We start from the raw sequence: 25,092 nt of genomic DNA on the forward strand, positions 1-25,092 counted from the left end.
GGACTTCGGAAACAGGGAGCCAGCTCTTCTCAGGCCCTTGGAGATTCCTTCAAGACAGGGGACACAGCTCACAGCAAAGTCCTTCCCCTCTCCTTGGCAGCAAAGCAACAGCAGGTCAGTCCAGCAGAGCAGCAGCAGGACAGTCTTCCTTCTTCAGAGTCAGCTTTCTCCTTGGCAGAGGTTCTTCTTGATTTCCAGGATGATCTAATTTTCTGTTGTCAGGGGTCCTGTACTTATACCCCTAAAGTCTTTGTTCTTTCTGTGCATGTGGGCCCTGAGCCCGGTCTGAACCAGTTCTGGGTGGATCCTGAGCACCTTGACGTGCTGGCTGCATCTTTCCTTTCAGAGTGAGGGGCAGAGTCCTCCGCCGCCCAGCAGGGGGTGGAGCCAGCATTGTGGCAGGCAGGCACAGCCCTATTCAGCCCAGGTGCTAACTCCTCCCACCACTCAGGTAGCAATCGCTCCACTCAGCCTAGTGCTGACTCATCCAGCCTCTGGGGGGATTCCCCCGCTCCTGTCACTCACAAACCAGACAGTCAATACACAAACAGTCTCAGGCACACAGAAGGGTCAGACAAGAGAACAGCAACTTTCTAAAAGTGCTGTCCTCAAACACAGGATCTAAAAACCACCTTTCCTAAAAGATGCGTTATTAAATTCTGAGTTCAGGGATACTAGATACTTATGTCCTATCTTGTTCCTATGGGAAGAAATGCCGTTAACCACTGTAGCCAGCATCCCCCATGTTAACCTATTGAGCAAGATAGCCTTACAATAGTGAAAACGAAAATGGCTGTAGTTCACTACCAGAGCATGTCACCTGCACCAGTACATGCTCCACCTTTCACATACACGGCACCCTGCCCAGGGGGGTACCTTGGGCCTTCCATAGGGGTGACTGATGTGCACGAAAAGGGAAGGGTTCGGCCTGGTCAGCGGGGACGCGGACCAGGAGGACATGGCAGTTCTAAACTGCCCGTAGGCGCTGCAGTGGCAGGCCCGAGACACCATTTTAGGGCTACTCCCGTGGGTGGCACAATCAGTGCTGCAGGCCCACTAGTAGCATTTGTCGTCACCAGCCCTGGCACACCCAGTGCACTTTACGAGGGACTTCATGGTGATACAAATATGCCAAACAGGTATATCCAATCAGAATAACACTTTATATAGGGAGCACTTACACTCTGGCGCTGATCAGCAGCGGCAGAGTGTCCAAAGCATCTAAACCAGCAAAAACGAATCCAGAACAGCATCGAAAAATACAGGAGGCAGAGGCAAAAAGATAGGGGTAATCACGCCAAAAGATGTCAGGTCTAACACGTGTCCCCTCCAGCTGAAAGTGGGGAGAACTACCCACCCTCTTGGGAGTTCTCTTCACTAAGGCGGAAAAACCTGGACAGACCATCAGCGTTGGCGTGTTCTGTACCGGGGCGGTGTTCCACCGTAAAGTCCATTCCCTGTAGGGAGATGGACCACCTCAACAGTTTTGGATTTTCACCCCTCATGTGCATTAACCACCTGAGGGGCCTGTGGTCGGTCTGCACGCGAAAGTGAGTCCCAAACAGGTAGGGCCTCAACTTTTTCAGAGCCCAGACCACCGCAAAAGCCTCCCTTTCAATCGCACTCCACTTCTGTTCCCTGGGGAGTAGCCTCCGACTAATGAAAGCTACCGGCTGGTCTCCATTCTCCTCAGTGGCTTGTGAGAGTACTGCTCCCACACCATGCTCTGAAGCGTCCGTCTGAACTATGAACTCACTGGAAAAGTCAGGTGCCTTGAGCACCGGTGCTGTGCACATCGCAGTCTTCAGGGCCTCAAAAGCAGTTTGGCAGGCGTCAGTCCAGTCAACTCTTTTGGGCAACTTCTTGGAAGTGAGTTCTGTCAAGGGAGCGACAATGGTGCCATATCCCTTGACAAACCGTCTGTAATACCCGGTGAGTCCTAAAAAGGCTCTCACCTCTGTCTGGGTCTTGGGGGGCTCCCTAGCCAGAATGGTATCAATCTTAGCTTGTAGGGGCGCCACCTGGCCGCTCCCCACCTGGTGTCCCAAATACACCACAGATCCCTGCCCTATCTGGCACTTACTGGCCTTGATAGTGAGGCCTGCCTTTTGCAGAGCCTTCAACACTTCGCAGAGGTGTTGCAAGTGTTCCTCCCACGTGGAGCTGAACACAGCAATGTCATCCAGGTATGCGGCGCTGAACTCCTCCAGCCCGGACAGTACCTGGTTAACCAGTCTCTGGAACGTGGCAGGGGCATTCTTCAACCCAAAGGGCATGACTCGGTACTGGAAGTGCCCCTCTGGCGTTGAAAATGCTGACCTCTCTTTGGCCCCGTCAGTTAAGGCAATCTGCCAGTACCCCGAAGTCAAATCGAACGTACTGAGGTACCTGGCAGTTCCCAACCGATCCACGAGCTCATCAGCTCTGGGGATAGGGTGTGCGTCAGTCTTCGTGACCGCATTGAGCCCACGGTAGTCCACGCAAAACCGGAGTTCTGGCGGGCCACCGGGGGTAGCAGCTTTCTTGGGGACCAAGACCACTGGGCTAGCCCAGGGGCTGCTGGAGGGCTCAATCACCCCTAGCGCCAACATCTTGGAAACCTCTTCCTTGATGCTGGCCCTGACCTTGTCGGCTACCCTGTAAAACTTTTGTTTTACCGGCAGACTGTCTCCAGTGTCCACATCATGGACGCACCAGTTGGTGACTCCTGGGGTCAGGGAGAACAGAGAGGAGAACTGACCCGACACTTGGCGACAGTCATTCTGCTGTTCTGGGGTCAGGGTGGGCGAGAGGACCACACCATCCACTGACCCGTCGTGCTCCTTAACTGCCAGGAGGTCAGGGAGAGGATCACTATCCTCTTCCATTCCTGCATCTGTAGCCATGAGCATGGTTACTTCAGACCTCTCAAAGTGTGGTTTGAGGCGGTTCACGTGCAAAACTCTCAGGGGCTGCCTGGGAGTCTTCAGGTTAACCAGGTAGGTTACCTCACTCTTCCTTTCCACCACCTCGTATGGCCCAGACCACTTGTCTTGGAGCGCGCAAGGCTCCACTGGCGCCATCACCCACACTTTCTGCCCAGGTTGAAATTCGACCAGAGTGGTATTCTGGTCGTACCATCTTTTCATTTCTTCCTGGCTTGCTTCCAGGTTCGCCTGAGCGAGTTTCCTGAAGCGTTGTGTCTGGTTGCGGATGGCCAGCACATAGCTGAACACATCCTGGGGGGTTTTCCCACGGGACTTTTCCCAACCCTCCTTCACCAGTGAGAGAGGTCCTCTGACAGGGTGGCCATACAGGAGTTCGAAGGGACTGAACCCTAAGGACTTCTGAGGCACCTCCCTGTAGGCAAACAACAGGCATGGTAACAAGACGTCCCACTTCCGTCTCATGGGCTCCGCTAGGCCCATAATCATACCTTTCAGGGTCCGGTTGAACCTTTCAACCAGCCCATTTCCTTGAGGGTGGTAAGGAGTGGTGAACTTATAAGTTACCCCACACTCCTCCCACAGAGACTTCATGTACCTAGAGATGAAGTTGGTACCCCGGTCGGAGACCACCTCTCTTTGGAACCCCACACGGGAAAAGATCCCCATCAATGCACGGCCCACCACGGGTGCTGTGATTGTCCTGAGAGGGACTGCTTCCGGGTACCGGGTGGCATGGTCCACCAAGACCAGGATGAACCTGTTGCCTAAGGCTGTCTTGGGGTCCAGGGGCCCTACGATATCTATGCCCACCCGCTCGAAAGGGGTGCTCACCACTGGGAAGGGTTGAAGGGGGGCCTTCAACTTCATTCCAGTCTTGCCACTAGCTTGACAGGTTTGGCAAGATCTGCAAAAGGAACCAACGTGCTTTCTCATCTGGGGCCAGTGGAAGTGGGTGACAAGCCGGTGTAGGGTCTTGTCTTGCCCCAGATGTCCTGCGAGAGGCACGTCATGAGCCAGACCCATTAGGAAGTTTCTGAAGCGCTCGGGTACCACCAGCACACGGGCTGCACCGGGCTCAGCAAACTTAGGCTCGCTATAGAGTAGGTCACCTTCCCAGTAAACATAGTGATCTTTGACTGCTCCACCTGCTGCCTGATCTACAGCCTGTTGCCGCAGACCAACGAGGGAAGGGCATTCCTTCTGCGCCTGGCAGAACTCCTCCCTGGAGGGACCACCTTCTTGCTGCCAATGGGTCAGCTCAGGTAGGTCTCCCAGTTCGGCGACCTGTTCCCCTGTAGGTTCCAGGGCATCCCCCTCAGGTTCTGCTTCCTCCTGGACCGTGGGAACAGCTGGGGCCGGTTTCCCGCGCCCTCTGCCTCTTCCTCTCTTGGCAGGTCTCTGGGCCACTGTTTCAGGCTCCAGCTCTGCTGATTCACCCTTACTGGCTGCCGTAGCGCGCGTGGTCACGCAGATCCACGCAGGCAGACCCAACATTTCCAAGTGAGTTCGGTGTTCTATGTCCTTCCATGGAGAACTCTCCAGGTCGTTACCTAACAGACAGTCCACAGGCAAGGCATCACTGACAACTACCTCCAAAAGACCAGAGACTCCTCCCCACTCAAAGGAAACCTTCGCTAACTTGCAGAGGCGCACTGAGCTGTCAGCGGCCACTACAGGGCGGAGTACGCCAGGGATGATTTGCTCGTCAGACACCCACTGACACCTCACGGATGTCACACTGGCTCCGGTGTCTCTCAGTGCTTCAACCTCCCTCCCATTGATGGTCACCTTCTGCCCATATTTCTTAGTGTTTGAGGGCAGTAAGGTTTCCGGGACCATCTCTCGGTCTCCTAGCGAGACAAGGGTCATGACCGCTAGCTCTCCCCAATCACTAGAAACCAAATCCCCACCCAAAGCTACACTAGCTAACGCTGGCGCAGGAGCACCAGTGGGTGCGGGCTTCTTCTTGGGACATTTCGGAGCGATATGGCCCACCTCGTTGCAGTGATAGCAGGTAGGGGGACCCTGGTTATTTCTCTTGTCCCGCCTACCCTTAGAGGGCCATGGCTGTTTAGGCTTGGGGGTTTGGGAATCCTTTTCCGGGGAACTACTTTGGGGCCCTTGCGAGAACTCCTTTTGGTTACCCTTGTCCCCCCCACTCTTCTGCTGGGGACCCTGCCCACCTTTGGCTGTGGTACCCACAATTCCTCTGTGGACCCTGGTACTAGACCAGCGGTCCGCCTCCTTAGCAAGCTCAATGGGGTCTGTCAGCTTGCTGTCTAAAAGATGCTGGCGCAGCTCTGGAACACAAAGACTACTCAAGTGCTCCCAACTGATTAAATGCAACAACCCCTTCAAATCAGTTACTTTACTGCCCTTCATCCAACCTTCCAGTGCACGCGAGTACCCATTCACACACTCCATCCAAGTCTCAGACTCTTTCTTCTTGGAGTTTCTAAACTGCAGTCTGTACTGCTCTGGAGTAAGGCCATACCTGAGACATAAGGCCTCCTTCATATTGGGGTAGGTCATGGCACCTGTCAATTCTAAAGGCTCTAGAGCACTCCTCCCAGACGCCTCAAAATGTTTCCACAGGCCCGCCCCCCAATACTTGTCAGGCACATCATTCATCTTCAATGCAATTTCATACGAAGTGAACCAGGCATAAATATCCTCACTCCTATGGTAATTCTGTACCAGGTCTTTGGGAATATATACTTTACCCCCATGCACTGGCTGTGCGCTGCCACCATTTGAACCGGCATCCGCCTCTCTGTTTTGCAGATCCAGCTCTCTCATTCTCAACTCGTGAGCCAAAAGCAATTTCTTTTCCTCTAAGGCGCGGGCATTTTTGCTCTCCTCCGCCGCCTTCTCTACTTCCAATTGCTTCATCTTCATTTTCATGACCTCCAGGTCATATTCTCTTATTCTTTGATTTTCCTGTAACTCTTCCGGGGTGAGGCCCCTACCGGAGTGGTTGCTGCCAGCTCCTGAGCCTACTCTGCCCACTGGCAGGTCTTTGCCTTGAAAAGCACTGTCTACATCTTCAACCTCATTTCCTTCCTGTGCTTCCCAATAGGTTTTCAAGATTTTCTGCAGCTCCTCCTTCCTGTAGGCGCTCTTTATGGGGCACTCAAACTGCTGGCAGAAGTACCTAAGATGCTTTACTGGGTAGGAGTACAGATCTTCAATCGAGAATTCCAAATCTATCTCTGCCTCCTCACTGGGCGCTTTCCCATTCAGAGACATGATGCTTTCCGAAGAGTTACTCAACAACAGAATGCAAAAACTCAAAAACCAGTAGTATGCGGTGGCGTAATGGTCTGCACTCACTAGTGATGTACACCAATTACTGTGGGTCAAGTACAAATACAAGCTCAAATCCCACCGCCTGACCACCAATGTTAGAACTGGGGGTCTCTAGTTGGCAGAGGTAGGTACCAATGTCCAAATAGGGACCCTTGCTTCTAGTCAGGACGAGGAGATAACCCTCTTAGATAACCCCTGCTCGCCCTCAAGGTAGCTTGGCCGGAGCAGTCTAGGCTAACCAGAGGCAATGCGTTAAGTATTTGTACCAACACTCACAGTAACACAGTGAAAACACCACAAACTGATTCTACAACAGTTTAGGAAAATAAAGATATTTATTCTAAACTACACAAGACCAAAACGGCAAAAATCCAACATACACAATGCAAGTTTACGGTTTCAAATGAGTTCTTCAGGTTGTAATCAAAGTTCTTTAAGTTACGATCAAATAATCCACAGATGCGTGAAAAGTTCACAGTTGCGTCACGTTGACTCACAGTACCTTTTAGATGCAACAAAGTTCCACAAGCAGGAAGCTGGTGCGGTGGAAACAAGCAACTCGTTACTCCTGAGACCCTGGGGAGGCGATGCGACAGCCCCGCTGCAGCAGCAGGCGTGCGGCGACGAATCCGGTCTGTAAGGGGAGGAAGGCAGCTTGCGTAGATTCCGGTGCGTAGGTTCCGTGGGAAGTTTGTTCTCGCAAAGGCACGATGCGATGATCTCGTAGGGGCTGCGACGATCTCCGGGGCGACGATGCGCAATCCAGCGGTGACCCTCTCTCTCGCAGCTCCTCGATGTGATGTTTTCTGCGACGATGTTCGCAGCGACGTGAGGCGGTCCGCAAGCAAGCGGTGCGGTGATCTCACCCAGCGACAGGCTCTGCGACGACACTCGCAGCGATGTTCGATTCCCCTGCACCGGCCTGGTGCGTCACGCAAACGAAGGGTGCGACGGCCTCGGCAGCGAAGTCAGGTGCTGCGCCGATCTCGACCCTCGTAGCGGCGGGAGACTTCTTGCACTGTCGGGGTTGCGCTCCGCCAGCGAGCGATGCGACACTTTTCAGCTTCACAAGTTTCTCAGCTTCGTCTCAAGCTTCCCAGCTCCGGTTCGACTTCTAGAGGCCCCACAACTGGATCAAGCACTCTACGAAGGACAGAACTCTCTCAGCAGAGTTCAGGGAGACTGGGGGTGAAGTCCTTTTGTTCCTGGGACTTCGGAAACAGGGAGCCAGCTCTTCTCAGGCCCTTGGAGATTCCTTCAAGACAGGGGACACAGCTCACAGCAAAGTCCTTCCCCTCTCCTTGGCAGCAAAGCAACAGCAGGTCAGTCCAGCAGAGCAGCAGCAGGACAGTCTTCCTTCTTCAGAGTCAGCTTTCTCCTTGGCAGAGGTTCCTTCTTGATTTCCAGGATGATCTAATTTTCTGTTGTCAGGGGTCCTGTACTTATACCCCTAAAGTCTTTGTTCTTTCTGTGCATGTGGGCCCTGAGCCCGGTCTGAACCAGTTCTGGGTGGATCCTGAGCACCTTGACGTGCTGGCTGCATCTTTCCTTTCAGAGTGAGGGGCAGAGTCCTCCGCCGCCCAGCAGGGGGTGGAGCCAGCATTGTGGCAGGCAGGCACAGCCCTATTCAGCCCAGGTGCTAACTCCTCCCACCACTCAGGTAGCAATCGCTCCACTCAGCCTAGTGCTGACTCATCCAGCCTCTGGGGGGATTCCCCCGCTCCTGTCACTCACAAACCAGACAGTCAATACACAAACAGTCTCAGGCACACAGAAGGGTCAGACAAGAGAACAGCAACTTTCTAAAAGTGCTGTCCTCAAACACAGGATCTAAAAACCACCTTTCCTAAAAGATGCGTTATTAAATTCTGAGTTCAGGGATACTAGATACTTATGTCCTATCTTGTTCCCATGGGAAGAAATGCCGTTAACCACTGTAGCCAGCATCCCCCATGTTAACCTATTGAGCAAGATAGCCTTACAATAGTGAAAACGAAAATGGCTGTAGTTCACTACCAGAGCATGTCACCTGCACCAGTACATGCTCCACCTTTCACATACACGGCACCCTGCCCAGGGGGGTACCTTGGGCCTTCCATAGGGGTGACTGATGTGCACGAAAAGGGAAGGGTTCGGCCTGGTCAGCGGGGACGCGGACCAGGAGGACATGGCAGTTCTAAACTGCCCGTAGGCGCTGCAGTGGCAGGCCCGAGACACCATTTTAGGGCTACTCCCGTGGGTGGCACAATCAGTGCTGCAGGCCCACTAGTAGCATTTGTCGTCACCAGCCCTGGCACACCCAGTGCACTTTACGAGGGACTTCATGGTGATACAAATATGCCAAACAGGTATATCCAATCAGAATAACACTTTATATAGGGAGCACTTACACTCTGGCGCTGATCAGCAGCGGCAGAGTGTCCAAAGCATCTAAACCAGCAAAAACGAATCCAGCACAGCATCGAAAAATACAGGAGGCAGAGGCAAAAAGATAGGGGTAATCACGCCAAAAGATGTCAGGTCTAACAGTGTGGGAACTGTAAATATATAATTGCAAATGTCAAATTTGAAATAGTGGAGAATGCAATAAAAAGGAAGAAATGATGAGAGTCAATCACTCTTGTTGCACCACTTGATTTATGAATATTAGTATTGGAAACATTCATGTAGTAGCTAATGAGATGACAACAATAGTAGGTATAAGACTACAAGTAAGTAGTCAAGAATATTAAAGAGTGGACCCGGGAATAGAATCATTTAAGCTCTGGATATCACTCTTAAGTCAAAAGACCCATCTTTGTTCTCTTAGAAGGAGAAATTTAGAAATATCAGTAACATGTTGTGGAATAAATGGTTGTTCCAATATGGTCCAAACTATATCATCTGGTCGATGGTTCAATTCAAGATAGTGTGTAGTAAGGCGTGTGGCTTGTTTTTTGCACCTCAGGTGCTCATATGTTCCATGATGCGTAGCTTGACTTTACGTGAAGTCATGTCCACGTAATTCAATTTACAGGGGCATGAAATTAGATACACCACTTTGTCGCTATTACAGTTGGTGAACTTTTTTTATACCCATGGTTGGTCAGTTCCAATATCTACCATCTTCGATTTTTTTTGTCAAAGGACAAACTTTACAGGCACCACTCGGAAAATGCCCCTATAATGCTGGTGGGCCCCAGATGGTATCTTGATTAGGTGATGTAAAAGTGTGGGGTCTGGTATGTACAAGTTTGTCACGCAGATTGCTATTCTTCTTAAATGCAAACAAAGGTTCTGGCACACTTTCACCCCCAGTGTTCAGTATTTTCCAGTGCCGACGTATTGTTTTCTTGATCTCATTAACACCGTGCTTTATGTATTGACAAAAGTCAATCAGGAAATAGTCTCTTTCTTAGGTTCTAAGAGACTATCATGGTTATTGTTTCCAGCACGCTTGTCTGCCTGTCGTACCAATTTGACCGGGTAGTCTCTTTCCACTAGATGTGATGTAAGTGTATCGGCATGTTTGCGGAAACTTTCTTTGGTAGAACAGTTCCTGCGCATACGCAGGAACTGGCCGTACGGTAGGTTTTCATTCAGGGCACTTGGATGGTGACTCTTGTAGCTCAACAGTGAATTCCTGGCCATAGGTTTAGTATATAGCTCTGTCTCTAAACCATTGAGAGAAGCAGTAATTAATAGATCCAAAAAGGACATTCTGTGTTTGTCCATCTCAACGGTAAATTTGAGGAAGTTGTTCCTACTGTTGATCCAGACCAAAAATTCATTGACGCTGGTTGGATCACCTCACCAGATGACAAAAATATCATCGATGTAACGTCTCCAAAGACATATGGATTCTCGATGAGGGTTGTCAGTATTACGCATGTGTTCTTGCTCAAAACTATGAACATAGAGATTTGCCAAGCTGGGAGCAAAAATGCTTCCCATGCTTGTACCAGATGTTTGGAGGTAGATGGTATCTTCGAATCTAAAAAAAAATTCTTTCATTGCTATTTGAGCACATGCCATGATGAAATGTGGAGGTGTTATGGAGTCAAGATTACGTTGCAGAAGCAAACTATTAACAGTATCTAATGTCTCATCTTGTGGAATCGAGGTATACAACGACTCCATGTCGAATGAGACAAGTAGATCTGTTTCATAGTTGTATTCAATTTCAGGAATTAACCTGAGTACATCCTTCGTATCCTGAAGAAAAGTTGGCATATCTTTTACCATCGGATTTAGAAAAAAATCCACAAAGGTAGAGAGGGGTTCTAAAAGTGAACCGATCCCTGATATAATTGGGCGACCCACTGGTGGTCTAGTGGGTTTGTGAATTTTCAGGAGAACGTAAAAGTAAGGCATTACCGGATTTTGGTCTGTAGGAAATTGGCTTCATGTGCAGTTATCCACCCTTCACTCAAAGCCTCTTCCACCATAGTGGAGATGTTACTTTTTATTCTTTCAGTGGGGTCATCATTAAGAGGTCGATATGCATTGTGTCTCTTTTTATTATTATTTTCTTTATAGATTACTCAAGAGTCACGAGGATTGTGAACTGTGAGAAGACTGATTCACAGTGTATCCTTTTTTCTGTTTATTACGTTTTCTTGTTAGCAGTAGCTTTATTGTTTTATAGGTCCTGATGAAAGCACAAGGTTTACATTTACCGCTAAGTGCTGAAACATGTTGACCATTTTGTTGTAGTGGACGGCTATTTATTAAAACTGTTCCCTTGCACTGTTTTTATTTTTTGATCGTATCAGACACTAATAAATGTGACAGTGTGATTACGCTTCAATTTTAACCTTTCACTTCATTATTTTGCACAGCACACTTTTTCCCATACACCCCATACTTTACATCTGCTCATCTTTGCATCCATACCTTTAAAATAACATTTTATGGATCCAGACAGCCTGTAATTAAAAACTGAGTCGGGGTATTATTCGCTGTCTTGCCTTGAAAAGAAGAAAGATATTAATGCTTGAAGTTTTAAATTAGGTCTGGCCATGTATAATATGAATGTTTGCACAGGGAGAACTTATGTTAAATTCACTTGTTTCAGGTCTGCCTGAACGTGGTTTTAGGTCTCCTAAGGTAAGGACCTCATTTGAGGTTCAAGCCCGTAGGCTTAGTTTGCCAAATGTAATAGGTATTGTCAAAGTCAGTAGGACTTTTTGTGACCTGTGAAACAACTGACAAAGCCTGTAGGTTTACCTGTTTAGATTGTTAAAAGACGTATATTGTTGCAATACAGTTACACAAGGGTATTGCTGTTTTTCTAAGTTAGCTAAGTTAAGACCAGAGAGTCTGCACAGGGTCATCTGGTGCCTTACATGTTAGTGAAGCAGAAATAAGGGCATATTTATAACAAAAGTGGCGGAGCATGGGTTGGATCCAAAATAGCTAACACTGTGCTAGGTCACTTTAGAAGCGCAGGGATGCACCATATTTACAATAATACAGTGCACTCATGGATTTCTCCCTGTGCAGGAGCTAAGTTTAGCTGCCTATGGGGCAGGAGTGCCTGCATTGGCGCTAAGCTGCCGAAACGGCACCAGCGCAGGGCGAAAAGAAAGGAATGCACCATATTGGATAAATACAGTGCATTTCTGCCCTTTCCCTGTGATGCAGGGCAGTGCAGCAAGGTGAATTGGCGCGCTGTCTTGCGCCACAATTCTGTTTAATACACCCCTTAGTCTTTATAGCACATAATGTGGAAATGTTCCAGGGTTTCCACAAACCTCGATGGCAAAGAGATCGACCATCTTGTTCAAACCCCTTTGGATTTTGAGTGAAGCAACAGTCCCTTGGTGATGTAAAATATAAAATGTATGGTTGGTCACTTCTGTGGGGTAGGATTTCCTCTGTCCAGGGAACCAATTTGAAACTATTTGTTTGGCTGCATTACTTCTAGATGGTTCAGCCTGCTGAGATTTTGCATTAGCTAATTTTTTAGGTTTGAATGAAAGTTATGACTGAAAATATCCATCTAGAATATAGAAATGATGCCATTTTCATTTCAGGTGTATCATTTATTTGCGTTCGTATCAGTTTAAGCTCTACATTGTCTGTGATTGAGATGCATCACAATTATCCCCGATGATCTATCTTTTTGGCTGTGTTAAATAGCAAATCTCTTTACTTCAGTAAATTATCCCTCCAATGTTGGATTCAATGGGCCCGATTCACAGAACTAACTTAAGACAAAATTCTAAACTTACTACCATTTTTGTATTCACAGAAGACACTTACTCATTTTGGTATTCACAGAAGACACTTACTCATTTTGGTATTCACAGAAGACACTTACTCATTTCGGTATTCACAGAAGTTAGGAGTCCTAACTTTAGGACTCCTAAATGCCTTCTGTGAATACCGAAAGTCTTAAAGTTAGGATTTTTCTCAGTTTAGTAGTAGTAAAGTTAGAACTCCTAACTTTAGGACTCCTAAATGCCTTCTGTGAATACCGAAAGTCTTAAAATTAAGATTTTTCTCAGTTTAGTAGTAGTAAAGTTGGGAAAAACCAAATTTTAAGACTTTTGGTATTTACAGAAGGAATTTAGGAGTCCTAAAGTTAGGACTCCTAACTTCTGTGAATACCGAAATGAGTAAGTGTCTTCTGTGAATACCAAAATGAGTAAGTGTCTTCTGTGAATAGCAAAATGAGTAAGTGTCTTCTGTGAATACGAAAATGGTTGTATGTTTAGGATTTTGTCTTAAGTTAGTTCTGTGAATCGGGCCCCCTGATTTTAAATAGGAGGCCCAGTTGATGGGCAGAGTCGAGTGAGTAACACTACTTGCCCGGCCTGGGCTATTAAAGGCTAGTAATTGAAGGGTTGGGGAGCACTATGTCAAAGCCATTCTGCCTTCCAGGGTGTGGTCCTGGAAGCCTCCGTGTTTCAGGCTAGGTGGGGGAGCAGCACTGCCTGCCAGGTTTGGGTTGCCATCAGGTGCACAGTTAATGAACCAAAAGGTGTGCTTAGTTCCACTCCAAGTTGTGCTTTGGAACTGGTCATCAGTTGCAGTCCATAATGAAAAAAAGTACATTTGACATTAAGCTAGAGATAAGATACAACATGTACTAGAGGAAATCCCTAGTAAATCACATGGCCATACAACTAAAATATTTGATTTCACTTGCAGCAGAGGCAGAGCTAGCAAGTCAGCTCAGGACCAACAACCTGAGAAGAGAGGTGCTGGAGATGAAGAACAAACAGAAGCGTCAATATTCATTACTGGTTAGTTAATTACCGTGCTTGAGGACATCCCTAGTGACCCACAAGTCCACACTGCACCAAATATTGCATTTTATCTTCATGCTTGCAGTGCTGTGTTGGCATTTATGCAGCTTAGTCACTTTCTAAGAGAGTTTTTGTGCCTGTCGGCACTGGTACATAATGCCCTGCAGAGCTGCGAGTGCAGAGAATTATGCATGAGAACATGAAGGTTTTGTAGTGGAGGAAGTGAATGTTAAACAATTCCTAATCTACACGTTTTGCAGAGTCACCATCCCCATAGCAACTGCAAAGACAGAACATCTTGCATCCAACACCAAACATTAAACTGCTTAGCCCCAAATGTTAACTTGGCAGTGGATGATAGAGATTGATTGACTGTTATGCTGTGTTACGTTATGTTATGTTATGTTATGTTATGTTATAAACCATTTATAAAACCACAGAAGAAAGTCCCTCAGCATGAGGCATTGCTTCTGGGTAACCAATGGGTGTTATGAGTGGTGGAATATTTTTAACAGATTTGAGGTGTTTTGGGACTTCAACAACCTGGAGAGAAAAACTGACATCTTTGATGACATGCAGCTGATGTCTTGTTCAAAGAGGCTAATGTCCTTTGCATGGCATGTTTTATGTTATGTGGCAGCTTTAAAGAGCTGCTTCTCTTGTGTATTTCATTTTTTGAAGGGAAGTCAATTTATTGAATTTATATGACAATAAATTCACTGCAAGAAAAAGTGTCAGTAGTGATGGGGAGGTGGTACCTTTGTTTGATTGGAGGGACGCTATTTTTCCATGAAAGTGCATCATCACTTTGTCACAGCAAAATGTAGAAGACACCTTTGAGAATGGAGAAGAGGTGGAAGCTATACATTTGTTGTCGGCCTTGAAGAGCTCATTGATTGAGTTATTGGCATTAGTGGGTACAGGCTTGGACATGTCTTTGCCTGTCTTTAAAGAGGTTGCCAGGGGTCGCCGTTGCAACAGCTGGCATGCAGCTTGCAGTCCCTGTGGATGACAGCATGTAACCACTGGCATGTTGCCGGCAGTCCTATTGTATACCAGTTTGCGTCCCCTGGTATGTTGCTTGTAGTCCCAGTGTATGCCAGTGTATAGTTTAGTTTACACCCATGGCATGATGCATGCAGTAACGGTACATGGCAGCACCCACATTATTCTGTGTACTGTCAGCGATGCTGACTAAAGCACCATGTGAACATGTGTTATGAGCATCCTTGCACTGCCAGTTCCAGCATCGAGGCTGAAAAGGCCTTTTCATAGATCAAAGTGTTCATGGGGCTTCTTCTGTTTCTCATACATTATTTTAGATTTCTTGATAAAAGGCCTACAGACTCGTGGGCATGGAGAGTGGCCTCCTGCATTTTAAGCCAAGAAAGAGGTGCACTGCTCATCGCCCTGCCCGGGCTCTCATTGACACAGCCCCTTTCTGGGAAGACAAGATGGTGCAGCACCATGCAGATAGATGCCTGTCAGTGGGTAGAAAAAGAGGTGCCCCTAGTTGGTCTGTTATTCATACTATGTTCCTAGCTATGCATTGCTTTCTAATAACAACCTGTAGATTTAAGACAGTTCATTCAGAGATGTATAGTTTCCCTTCTCTTGAAGGATTCTATGTGGCTCTGCCTTTACTGTTGCTGTAATTTCTTCTTGTCTAGTTTTTAGGTCTCGCTGGTATTAGCAGCGCATAGCGCTGCTCCAGCGAAAGACCTATTGTTGTGGGTTTGCCGGGAATGGAGGACAGGGGGGTGGTTACGCACTTTTCCTTGGCGATTTGACCTTGTGGGCGCGCACGCCCAGCCCGGCCCCGTGCATATCTCCTGTCCCACATTCACAGCCTCTCTCAATCGTGCACAGACACAGCCACACTCACGCATGCGCACACACACACATATACACCCACGCAGGCACATCAGGACGCACTTACACAGACACACAGCCCCACATATACACACGCACAGCTAACAGACACACAGTCACACATATACATACACACGCACAGCTACACAGACAGCTACACCCACACATGCGCACACACGTGCACACACCCCCTCTCACCGGCTGACGCTGAGACTCGAACCTGGCTCCCGTTCCAAATTCAGATTCTATGGCCGTTACCCTCTCCCTCTCCTGCTTTGACTGGTACATTACATATTTCTCAGGACTGAAAAGTCCAGATCACTTTCAAAGAGGCACAGGGTCTTCTCACCTGTAGGCACAGTTTTTTCTGATGCCTCCTGAACTCTTAAGTAACAGTGAAAGGAGATTTTCCGCAGCTTGCGACTTGTTCTAGTGACGTCATTCACACCAGGGAGGCAACTACGACCGCCATCTTGAGTGTGGCAAGACCCTCCCAGGCTCCTAAACGCGAGCTGCTGTCAGGCGCTTGCTCTGGCAGTATGATATTATTTAGCGCGCTGTGCCCTGCTCTGAGATGTCAAGAAAATGAAACTTTCACCTGCCCTGAGCTGTTAGAGGCAGTGTCACGTGTGACATTTTTATGCATTAGATGCGTCCTTGGAATGGTTTTTCATGTAAAATTGTAAACGTACGCAAGGAGTGTAGCATGTGTTGTAAGATAAAGAGCCAGGAATTGTTAGTATTTGTGTTTGTTCTTTTTTAACTGTAGCAGCGTTCCGAGACTTGAGCTCTCAACTGTCTTACTCGTCCTGTCGAAGTTCTTTGTGTGCATTCTGGGGTTTGGAGTGTTTGTTTTTTAACAGGGTAAAAAGAGGTTTCAGGTCCTAGAATGCCAACTAAAAATTTGACCTGGATGAACTTTTCAGGCATTGGCATAGGAAACTTCACAGCCTGGGTGAGGGCAACAGCATTGAGAACAGCATCGAGAAGCTACATTACAACACTTTAAACCAGCTTTACAATTTTTTGGGGAATTTGTAATGTTTTACAAACTATCACAGAACTGACATTATAGTTAACAGCTTCCTGTACTGCTTTGGGGACTCAATGTACTGCCTGTATGCAGCTGCCGCCCACTGCACAGCGGTTCCCCCAACTATGCTCCCTTGCACAACAAACATTGCCACTGATACTGCTGATGGTCTATGCCACAACTATTATGGCAGCCCTCGCTGTCCATGTACCCGAGGGCAAGCATCAGCAATGCCTTTCTCGCAGCTGATGTTGTAAGGGGAGTAATGTGATTGGTTCCCATCGGGGGTGTGTGGGTTTGTGGATTTTCTCAAAGGGTAAATGGCGTACAAAGCTGATTAACTATTTTTAACAAGCATTTGCAATGCAAAAGGTCTCGCTGTTATGCTTTTGAGTTATTGGCATTTAAAATGGCTATGCCTTTTATTTTGGTTTTAGTTTACAAAACAAAATTAAAAGCTATTGTCATTTACAATGGCATTAGCTTAAACTCTCATAAATACGAGACCTATTGCATTGCAAATGCTTGTATTTTGGAAGTAACAAGCAGATGTTGACGATGATAAACATTGTCTCTCTGTGAAGTTACTAAGCAACTGGAAATGCATGACTAGTTATCCCAAAAAAAGGCAGCCCCCAGACTAAATATGCAGAAGTTCACACTCTGCAACACACTGTGCTCTTCACGGCCGAGTATATTAACTTTCTGCCATCTCGTCCATGTGTACACACGTCTGACAGAAGCGCATTTCAAACCTCCAGGCAAGATAATTTTTCTTTTCCCAAGCCGTTTTCATACAGAATTATGTTAAAAGCATACTTTAGCCTGTTTGTGTTTATATTTGAGGAGGCATGAACTGATATAAATGAAGCAGAAAACAGCTTGAAAGAAAAGCTATGTTCTGTAACTAGCAGGTGCTACTTGCAGAACACTGCATGTCCCAGCAAGGAGCGTTACAATTAAATGAGACACCTTGCTGTCTTGCATCCCAACCCACAAACGGACTTGTCTCTTTGCAAGTAAACTTTTAATGAAGAGGTACAGTTATTTAATAAGATCAGATTATTTTTCTCATTTTTCTGTGCATGAAGTGCTACCCTGACTCTCTTATGGTTAAAGGAGCCATACAATAAATGATGTCACAGTATATTTCAAAACCGTCCACAGTCATCAAGCACATCTACATTCTACATTGCCTATTCTGGGTGAGTGTTAGAAATGGAGCGCTCTGTAAAAATAACTGTTTTTTCGCTTCTCAATGTTTGGCGGTTCGTTTTAGCTTGTTAATTGGAAGAGCTACAGTAAAATGTCCACGGATTGAGCTGGCTCGTCCTCTGGCCAAACCCCAAATGTCTCCATTTTCCTAGTTGCTTCTGTACATAGGCCTTGGTATTTAAAACTGGCTCTACTCAGATCTAAGCAGCAAGCGCCTATCCCACCGAGTTCTTTCCCCATATTGTTTAGTTGTTTTAAGTTATGGCAATACGGCTTATAAAGAGAACGTCTGCCACCATATGTGGCTGATTCGCGCTATCAGGACCTAAGTGAAGGTATGGGTTTAGGGAACATCCACGTTTGTTAGTGTTGCCTTAATTACATTTTGTTTTCGTTGCATCTAGAAACTAAAAAAACAAGCAATTGCAATGTAATAGGTCTTACATAGGCAATGTAAATGGCAATGACTTTTATTTATGTTTTAAAAACGAAAACATAAATAAAAGGCCTTGTCATTTACAATGTCAATAGCTCAAACTCGCGTAAATGCGAGACCTATTGCATTGCAAATGCTTGTTTTGTTTTGCATTTGCCAGTTACCTCAATCTGGGTTCCTTCATTGAATTTACTGACTCCAATGTGTCCCTTGAAAGCGAGCCTCTACTTTCTCGGCTAATTAGTTCTAAGCCAATGTGCGAAGCCTAGCAAATAATGACATGGATTACTCATTCATACAAATAATGTGCTACGTGTTTTAAGTAAAAGTTACAGGTTTTGACAACATTTTACATTCTTCGAATAGGTTACATTGCTGCCGTATCTTATTCTTTCATTCTCTAACATTCTACACTTCAAGTACCCCAGTCAGATAAAAAATATATACACACACCAGAACTACATAAGGTAGAGAGGTAAGTTATGGAAAAAAAAAGATTCTATAGCTTCCATTAGGTTTATTAAATGAGTTTAACTGAGGAAAAGGTCCTAAAAATTGCATGATGTAAGCACTGAAAATAATGATTACGTGCAGTGCTTTTGAGTGTAGTGTAGTCAAATCATCCTAGTGTTGAAAGAGGACTCAAGAAGGACCTTTGATGAAGGTCATTTGAAAGTCGAACTCGAACATGCTGGTGTGAATTTTAGAACGACATAGTGTAGCATTTTATCATACGTCCACTACTAAAATGGTTCTAACTTGCACTACAGATGGGTTTGAAAGCTATGGCTTTTATTATTAGGCTACAGCAACAGACTGTCATGCTTTAAAGAGTTCAAGATGAAAAACAGGCAGTCTGAGGGGTGTGTGTGTGTGTCTGTGCTTGTTTGCCTGTGTGCTAGTTTGCTTTTTGTTGTGTTTGTTTTTATGTGTGGCTAACCCACCTCCTCAGCCTGGCTCCCTGGTGTTGGGCATGACTTTCTTATGTGGTTTTACCCCAACTCTTGCATTCAATCCTCTTGCTTTTCCTGACATTTTTGCTGGCAGTAGGACTCTGTTCACTTTACCACTGTTAACCAGTGCTAACTGCTTGTGCTCTCTACCTAAAACCCGGTAGTGTTGGCTTCCACTCAATTGGCACATTTAATTTACTTGCAAATCCCTAGAAAAATTGTGCCCACGGCCTTTTAAGCTAAATGCTGCTATGATTGTGCCACCCACTTAAGGACCCCTTTTTAAACTTGTTTCAGGCCTAGCATTGCGGCCTGCATGTGCAGTTTTACACTGCTATTTCGATCTGGCAAAATATATCTTTTGCTAGGGCTTAAAGTTCCTTTTTAATACACATTAGTCACCACTAGAATAGGCACTAAACAGCCCATAGGACAGGATGCAGTGTATTTTAACACCTTCGCTGCGGCGGCTATTCCGCCGCAGCGCTAAGGGGGCAGGGCGGCTGCGCGGCGCGCCCATGCTGGTGACGGAACCGCTCCGCCACCAGCCTCGGTTGAGCTGTGCTCATGACGGAGCGGTTCCGTCATGGCCCCGCCCGCTCAATGGAACTCGCAGCGAGCGGGCCATGACGGAACCGCTTAGTCATCAGCACAGCGCTACCGCGGCTGATGACGGAGCGGTTCCATCATCAGCATCGAAGGAGTTAAAAGTTGGACATGCATGTTTAATTTGTATATGTCCTGGATGTGAAAACACCAACATTTATTTTACACTACTGCGAGGCCTGCCTCTCCCATGGGATAACATTGATTAATTACATTTAATAAGTGATCGTTTTCAATTTGGAGCCGGTTGGAATGTCCAGTTTGGTCTCTAAAGAATTGAAATGTAAAACCCTCTTTAATAGCAAAGGCTCAACTCTGAAAATGCCACTTTGCATGATCTTGTCCTAACCATTTGGTCCATGCAGCCTGTAATCCGGGTCCCATGACTAGGAGTAGCTAGCAGTTGGCTTTGTATATTACTCTGAGATAGTGGGACAAAGGGAAATAGGCTTTGGCAGTAATGACCATCTATAAATAGATGAGGGGGAGGAGGTGTCACCTACAGCACACTTGCACATGACAAAGGCTCTGCCTGAGCACACTTAGAAATTGTTTGACACTAGTCTTTTGTGACAACAGACAAGCTGGGGCAAAGGCAGGGAGGCAGGAAATTCCAAATACCACAGGGAGTGGAAACCTCCGGGACCTTCACCAACTTCAAAGCTGCCACCTGGAAGTCACCCATCCATGATGCTAGACTTGTCATCAAATCCTGCAGTATCCTCAGAATAGCCACTGAGTGATGCATCCTAGACACAGTCCTTCACATTGCAAACAGCTCATTGACAAGATTCTAAATGACAATTCAAGATTTTGTACTGCAGCCTTGCGACTCCTCTGAACTGTCACTGTGTAATGGATCCTTGACACATGGACTTGCAACACTCTGAAAACCAGGATTTAAGGTACTTTGTGGAGCGGGTCTAACTTGGTGTCTGTATCAGGCACATGTTGCATCGTGGTCGACCTGAACATGTGACTTTGTCCCAGAGCTTTTCAGTGGACTGCTCCCTTCTATGCACAGCTATGTCTGGTAGGTGCTGCCCTGTAGCTACTGCTGCTTACCTTCTGGTCAGTGGTTTGAGGTCCTCCTCCACCCGCAGGCACCCCCTGGGCCTCATCCCTGGGGGTAGGGAGCTTCTCTACTTTGCCACTGCTCTGCCCTCTGACTCTCTGCCTTCTAATCTCTTAACTGTCCAATCTCTTTTGCTTTCCTTTTTTTCTGGGCTTTTTCTCTTGTCATTCTTTCTTACCTCTTTTCCACATCTGCACCTTTTTTCCTTTGGTGTCCCAGCTGCTGCTGTGAACGTATCTAGGACCCTAATTAAATATTCCCGACTTATGCCCTTATGTCGTTATAACAAATCCTATCCTTATAAAGGCACAAGAATCATATCTATATTTAGTAATAGCCAATGCAGTCCAAATACGGCAAGGCTACTTCCTTAGACTCCTAGAAAGTACAACAAGTTCTTTAGACATACCAAACCTCCAGCAACCCAGGAATTCCCCCTGCTTTTCTTTTGATTTGTCCTAGAACTCCTGCGAGTCCTGAAAGAACTGCCAGTTCTTAGTGACATCTTTTATTGACGTCTTATGTTCAACCTTACATCAAACACGGCACCTTCCAGGTATAAATATACCAGTGTTTGCCTTAAGCAACACACAGTGGTTTGGAGCAGAGCGGCTATCTACTTACCCGAAGCCCAGCTGATACGAGTGCCGAAGGAAGCCGTCCCCCCAATTTGACGCACTGAGAAAGACGCTGTCTTTTCTCCTGCCGAGAAAATCCAGCTCCAGTGTTTCCACTCGAGTACTGAGAACGAGATACAAGACCTTCTTAATTTTAAAACCAATGTAGGGAGCTGATTAGATCCTTAGAGAATTCTTGATTCAGACTCTTGGCAAAACTAACTTAACTTAAACTGCAACTCCCTTAATCCTTCCCACGTACTAGGCTTAGGTTAGGTACACTAGGGTAGGCGTATTTAGAAGCACCAGTTGAGTACGTTTAGTCAACTTTTATCATTGTATATAATTGTATATATTTTATCCGTTTTAAGTATCATATGGCTCAGAAACCATATCAATGCTTTTACTGTATTATTTCAGAATACTCCTTTTACTGTACGCACTTTACTTTATGACAAGTATTGCAATTGTGGCAATCCACTTCTCTTGCATGAGAAAGAAGACTGCTCAATAAATAACACCTTTTATTGGAAATGCCTGTCTCTCTATTTCTCTGCACTCTGGTGAAACTAAGCATGCACGATTGACTGAGTGAAATAGCTATCTTGTTTTCACACGACTCTGGATATATATTTCTTATTCTGGAGGGAGCAAAGTTGTCATATTTGTGCGGTTGTCAGAAGCTAATCCCTTCTTGTCTAATCAGGGAAGTTAACTACTCCCTGTTCATTTGAGAAAGTTTCTAGTGACCTCTGAGCTAGCTGGCAAACCCAATTAAGTCTAACATATTCAGTAGAGACCTAGTCGGCCTCAGTCCTACGTCTAAACTTCAGTTTATGTTATTCCAATGCGCAGAGCCTATTGGGAATATAGGAACTACACTACACCGCTGCCTGTCCCCCTTAGCCCCACCCCTCCTCCAGCGCCAAATCCTGCTTCTCACTTTCCCACTGCACAGCTGTCCAGCCCTGCCCCTCACACTACTTATGGTGGCCACTGCGTGGTGAAGGTGTTATCCACTGATCTTGTCAGTCGGGTGCTCCCTTCCCTGCACAGCTATGCCTGGTAGCTGCTGCCCCCGTTGTTGCTGCTGCAGACCCTCTGGTCAGTGGTTCAAGGCCCTCATACACCAGCAGGCTCCCCTGAAGAAAGCCCCAAGCAAACCACACTCCAAAAAGGCCAACTGGTTCTCTCCCACCCCTCATGTGTCCAGACACACTTGTAGATGGCTCGAGAAGAGATGGAGGAGCAGCAAGACCCCGGAAGACCACTTAACCTTCTATACCACTGTTACTGCACACCACCACCTCATCAGAACAACAAAGAAAGCGTCCATACAAAAAAGGATCAACGCCAATTCACTCAACAGCAAGGAACTTTTCGCTGTGGTCAAAAAATTTGCCAGATGCAGCAAAGAGACAGGAGACAAGACCTCTGAAATTACCTATTCAACTACTTCTACTGCAAAATCATGGAGATATGCAACAGCTTTGACAGCCTCGATACCCAAGATGCTCCCACCCCCCTCAAACCACAACACCCTACGACATCAGACCCTAACAGACCCTACTCAGCTGGACCCCCTCATAAAGGACAACATCCTCATGATCTTGAGCATCCACTCCTGAGCACCCTCAGCCCCCTGCACACATCACATCTTCAAAAGGGCAGGCAACGCCATCGTCCATGAACTCTGCCACATTATCAACTGCTCCATCGACTCCGCAACCTTCCTGGGAGACTGGAAGCACAAAGAGATCAACCCCTTGCTAAAGAAACCCTCTGTCGACCTCAAGAATTTCAGACCCATTTCTCTTCTCCACTTTACAGCCAAGGTCATTGAGAAGGCCACCAACAGCCAACTGTCCAAATTCATCAAAGTGAGCCACATCCTGGGCCTCTCCCAATCCGACTTTGGAAGCAACCACAGCACTAAGGCCACCCTCCTTGCCACCACAGAAGACGTCCACACACTCCTTGACTGAGGCGAAACTGCAGCCCTCATCCTCTTGAACCTCTCGGCTGCCTTCGATAAAGCCTCTTACCGCACCCTATGCACAAGACTCCATGATGCCTGCATCTGTGAAAAAGCGCTGTAATGGATTCGCTCCTTCCTCATTGACCAAACACGGGGAGTCACCACAACCTCCATTCCTCTCGGAACCCACAGAGATTAGCTACAAAAGTGCCTATAGGCTCCACCCTGAGCCCCACGCTTTTCAACAACTACATGTCCACAGGAAACAAGAACTCAACATTGTAACCTATGCTGACAACACCCAACTGATTCTCTCCCTCACCAACGAACCCACAAATGCCAAGAACAACTTTCATGATGGGATGAAGGCTGTTGCCACATGGATGAAGAACAGCTGCCTCAAGCTCAACTCAGAGAAGACCAAAGTCCTCACCTTGGGCACCACCCCCACCGCCCAGGGTGACTCCTGAGGCCCACATCACTTGGAACCTTCCCCACACTCACAGACCACATGCAAAACCTTGGCATAATCCTGGACTCTTTCTCACTATGAGCCACCAGATCAATGCCTTCTCATCATCCAGTTTCCACACGCTATGCCTGCACTGAAAGATCTTCAAATGGATCCCCACAAGTCCAGAAAGACGGTCACCCAAGCACTCGTCAGCAGCATATTTGACTACAACAACGCACTCTACGGTTGCATCACTCAGAAACTTCCCAAGAAACTGCAGATCATCCAAAATGCCTCCGCCAGACTCATCCTTAACATCTCCTGCCACAGCCACATCACCAATGCAAAAAGAACAATTGATGGATAGAATGCAAAACAATGTTATTCATTCACCCCAATACAGAGATCTGGGCATAAATCTATTGTTTTTTGCTCTCTATGCCATTCCAGTTTGGACCCAGCCATATGCAAATCAGTCTTGACCCTGTGCCCAATGGGAACAATCCAGCCTGAACTGCCAGGCCAGGTCCTCCCTGGACTTGAAAGAAGCATCCTAGGACCGGTTTGGGCTTTCAGCCCTAATCAGCCAGGATAGCTTGACTCCAATGGCATGGAGAGCATGGGAACCACGTCTGTGCATACCCGTGCCACTCGGGGTGACAAATGCTAAAAGAACAATAGGTGGACAGAATGCAGAACAATGTCATACATTCACCGCAATAAAGAGATCTGGGCCTAAATCCATCATTTTTGTGCTCACCATGCCATTCCAGTTTGGACCCAGCCATAGGCTAATTAGACTTGACCCTGCACCCAATGGGAACAGTCGAGCCTGAACTGCCAGGCCAAGTCCTCCCTGGACTGGAAACAAGCATCCTAGGACCAGTTTCAGGCTTTTAGCCCTCATCAGCCAGGATAGCTTGACTCCAGTGGCATGGAGAGCAAGGGACCCACGTCTGGGCATACTGATCTCACTTGGGGTGACAAATGCGAAAAGAATAGGTGGACAGAATGCAGAACAATTTCATACATTCACCTTAATACAGAGATCTGGGCCTAAACCAATCGTTTTTTTGCTAACCATGCCATTCCAGTTTGGACCCAGCCATAGGCCAATCAGTCTTTACCCCACGCCCAATGGGAACAGTCCATCCTCAACTGCCAGGCTATGTCCTCCCTGGACTGGAAACAAGCATCCAAGGACTGTTTTGGGCTTTCAGCCCTCAACAACCAGGATAGCATGACTGCAGTAGCATGGAGAGCACCTGACCCACATCTGGGCATACCCGTCCCACTCAGGGTGACAAATGTAAAAATAATGGAGCCACATCACCAGCCACCTAAGAGACCTCCACTGGCTCGGAGTCAACAAAAGAATCACA

This window comes from Lissotriton vulgaris, chromosome 8 (assembly GCF_964263255.1).
Source record: "Lissotriton vulgaris chromosome 8, aLisVul1.2, whole genome shotgun sequence".
Taxonomy (NCBI): domain Eukaryota; kingdom Metazoa; phylum Chordata; class Amphibia; order Caudata; family Salamandridae; genus Lissotriton; species Lissotriton vulgaris.